Source organism: Nerophis ophidion, linkage group LG22 (genome assembly GCF_033978795.1).
Source record: "Nerophis ophidion isolate RoL-2023_Sa linkage group LG22, RoL_Noph_v1.0, whole genome shotgun sequence".
Lineage (NCBI taxonomy): Eukaryota > Metazoa > Chordata > Actinopteri > Syngnathiformes > Syngnathidae > Nerophis > Nerophis ophidion.
The window spans coordinates 2,859,244-2,863,196 of record NC_084632.1 but is presented as its reverse complement, the minus strand read 5'-3'; the positions used below and the strand labels follow the sequence as shown (position 1 = coordinate 2,863,196).

The 3,953-nt window shown below is 38.8% G+C and overlaps 1 protein-coding gene across 1 annotated transcript in view; it reads left to right on the top strand.

Moving 5' to 3' along the window:
- LOC133540953 (excitatory amino acid transporter 1-like) overlaps positions 1-2,529 on the top strand; it is an 8,989-nt gene extending 6,460 nt beyond the window's left edge. Inside the window, exon 4 of the mRNA XM_061884039.1 lies at positions 1-2,529. This exon is cut by the window's left edge and continues 1,549 nt beyond it. The gene's annotated coding sequence lies outside the window, so the exon portion shown is untranslated.
- Positions 2,530-3,953: the final 1,424 nt, after the last annotated feature.

The window sequence follows — 3,953 nt, the reverse complement described above, 5'->3', positions numbered from 1 at the left end:
ATGTCTTTATTTTTATTTTCAACAGCAAATAAAATCAAAATATAAATGAACAAAAGGAGAATTAAGAAATGTGAGGCAATGCTAATTAAATAATTAAAAAAATAACTGTTTGATTTGGTCCAGGTTGTCGGGGACTGTTATTACTGACGGACAGGTGTCGCGGTGTAACTGCAGCCAGGCATGTAAGAAAACCCTCGTCTCCATGGCAACGTCTCTGTCGCTTTCACTCATTTGCCGCTTTTCCACTATTGCAGGGGTAGGCAACCCAGAACGTTGAAAGAGCCATTTTGGACCCAAATAACAACGCTGTCAAGCGCTATTCGTATAAAACTTGCAGGTCGCACTAACATTAAACTTTCATATTAAGGTAGGGGCCGCAAAATATCGTCTCGCGTGTCTGAGACCCCTGTTTTTAAGGGAGTATTAGGGCAGTAAAAACATTTAATTTAAAGTCCTACTGAAAGCCACTACTAGCGACCACACAGTCTGATAGTTTATATATCAATGATGAAATATTAACATTGCAACACATGCCAATACGGACGCTTTAGTTTACTAAATTACAACTTTAAATTTCCTGCGCAGTTTCTCGTTGAAAACGTAGCGGAATGATGACTCTTATGATGATGTGTGTTTGTAACGTTATTGGTTGGAGGGGACATATTATTCCAGCAACACACACGGCTAAAAGTCGTCTCTTTTCATCGCATAATTACACAGTAATTTGAACATCTGTGTTGCTGAATCTTTTGGAATTTGTTCAATTAATAATGGAGACGTCAAAGAAGAATACTGTTGGTGGAAAGCGGTGTTTTGCAGCTGTCTTTAGCACCGAGACACAGCCGGTGTTTTTTTGTTGTGAAGCTTTAACACAGAGTGTTCAAGCGAACATGTTTCTCTACGTCAACCAACAAGCTTTTGGATGGGAAAATTGTGATATATATCTTACTGGAGACATCAGTGGATTATGCATCCTCCTGAAGTCAAAAAGGCAGCTGTGAGGTTGGCTCCTCTGCTTCTCTCTGAGACGCTGGCATGTTCACCGCACCCCTCCGACTAAAAAAATCTTTTTAAATGTCTTTATTTTTATTTTCAACAGCAAATAAAATCAAAATATAAATGAACAAAAGGAGAATTAAGAAATGTGAGGCAATGCAAATTAAATAATAAAAAAATAACGGTTTGATTTGGTCCAGGTTGTCGGGGACTGTTATTACTGACGGACAGGTGTCGCGGTGTGACTGCAGCCAGGCACGTAAGAATACCCTCGTCTCCATGGCAACGTCTCTGTCGCTTTCACTCATTTGCCGCTTTTCCACTAGTGCAGAGGTAGGCAACCCAGAACGTTGAAAGAGCCATTTTGGACCCAAATAACAACGCTGTCAAGCACTATTCGTATGAAACTTGCGGGCCGCGCTAACATTAAACTTTCATATTAAGGTGGGGGCCGCAAAATAACGTCTCGCAGGCCGCGTGTCTGAGACCCCTGCTTTTAAGGGAGTATTAGGGCAGTAAAAACATTTAAAGTCCTACTGAAAGCCACTACTAGCGACCACACAGTCTGATAGTTTATATATCAATGATGAAATATTAACATTGCAACACATGCCAATACGGCCGCTTTAGTTTACTAAATTACAATTTTAAATTTCCTGCGAAGTTTCTTGTTGAAAATGTAGCGGAATGATGACGCTTATGATGACACGTGTTTGCAATGTTATTGGTTGGAGGGGACATATCAGCCCAGCTCCACTTACGGCTAAAGTCGTCTCTTTTCATCACATAATTACACAGTAATTTGGACATCTGCGTTACTTACTGAATCTTTTGCAGTTTGTTCAATTAATAATGGAGACGTCAAAGAAGAATGCTGTTGGTGGAAAGCAGTGTATTGCAGCTGTCTTTAGCACCAAAACACAGCCGGTGTTTGTTTGTTGTGAAGCTTTAACACAGAGCGGTCAAGCGAATATGTTCCTCTACGTCAACCAACATGTTTTTGGATGGGAAAATTGTGATATATATCTTACCGGAGACATCAGTGGATTAAGCTTCCTCCTGAAGTCAAAAAGTCAGCTGGGAGGTTGGCTCCTCTGCTTCTCTCTGAGACGCTGGCATGTTCACCGCACCCCTCTGACTAAAAAAATAATTTTAAATGTCTTTATTTTTATTTTCAACGCCAAATGAAATCCAAATATAAATGAACAAAAGGAGAATTAAGAAATGTGAGGCAATGCAAATGAAATAATAAAATAACGGTTTGATTTGGTCCAGGTTATCGGGGACTGTTATTACTGACGGACAGGTGTGGCGGTGTGACTGCAGCCAGGCATGTAAGAAAACCCTCGTCTCCATGGCAACGTCTCTGTCGCTTTCACTCATTTGCCGCTTTTCCACTATTGCAGGGGTAGGCAACCCAGAACGTTGAAATAGCCATTTTGGAGCCAAATAACAACGCTGTCAAGCGCTATTCGTATGAAACTTGCGGGCCGCGCTAACATTAAACTTTCATATTAAGGTGGGGGCCGCAAAATAACGTCTCGCAGGCCGCGTGTCAGACCCCTGCTTTTAAGGGAGTATTAGGGCAGGACTGATAAAGTGCTAATGTGCAATAAAAACATTTAATTAATTTTTTCAGACCACGTAGTCTGATAGTTTATATATCAATGATGAAATATTAACACTGCAACACATGACAATACGGCCTTTTTAGTTTACTAAATTACAATTTTAAATTTCCTGCGCAGTTTCTTGTTGAAAACGTCGCGGAATGATGACGCTTATGATGATGTGTGTTTGTAACGTTATTGGTCAGAGGGGACATATTAGCCCAGCTCCACTTACGGCTAAAAGTCGTCTCTTTTCATCACATAATTACACAGTAATTTGGACACCTGTGTTGCTGAATATTTTTCAATTTGTTCAATTAATAATGGAGACGTCAAAGAAGAATGCTGTTGGTGGAAAGCGGTGGATTGCAGCTGTCTTTAGCACCGAAACAAAGCTGGTGTTTCTTTGTTTGTTGTGAAGCTTTAACACAGAGCGGTCAAGCGAACATGTTTCTCTATGTCAACCAGTAAGAAGGTGCGCTTGTTTTATGCCTCTGTGAGAAGGAGAGACAAGAAGAGCATGTAGTTTAATGCCCGCAGCTAAAAGCAACTGTGTGAGAATGTTAACTCCAATATCACCATATAGACATTTTCTATTTTGCACAGAGACAAACCTGCGATATATGGAGTATATTCGATATATGGAGTATATTCGATATATGGCCCAGCCCTAATTCCAGCGAGTTACCGGTAATCCATTTTTGGGGGGAATTGAAAGGATTATTATGATGCAGTGATAACAGTGCTAGGTGGATGTGGGAGGAGTCTCTGCAGATTTTCCGAGCCCTGGTCAGGCAGCGGCTTTTTGCGAGCTCTATTTCCTCTTGTTAAAATGATTGTTTTTACATAAAAAAAATTGTTTTGCCACTATTTAACGCTATCTTAACTTTAATCCTGAGTTGTAAAATTGAACTCACCACTCCTCCCTCCCAAAAATATGTTGCTATCATAATATTGCAAATAATGGTGAATATATTTGTATGTTTAGATATTGTTTGTTGTTGGGTTTTTTGCCATTTTTTAATTGTAAAATCCTTTAATCATATTAACTATAAGATAATAACTTTTGTTTAGAAAATATTTGTAAAACTATTCAATTTTCACGTAAGATTCTGATATTTGTATTCATCACATTACAATTTTACTCTCATAAAATTCAGATGCCCCCACCCCTCTGTTTGTTATTCTCATAAAACTTTTAATTTTTTTCTCATAAAATAATAAAACTTTATTCATTAAAATGTATAAACCCTCCCCACCCCCGTCATAAAATTACTACTTTTTGTGAAAATATTCTTATTTTTAGTGAAGTGAATCATATTTATATAGCGCTTTTCTCTAGTGACT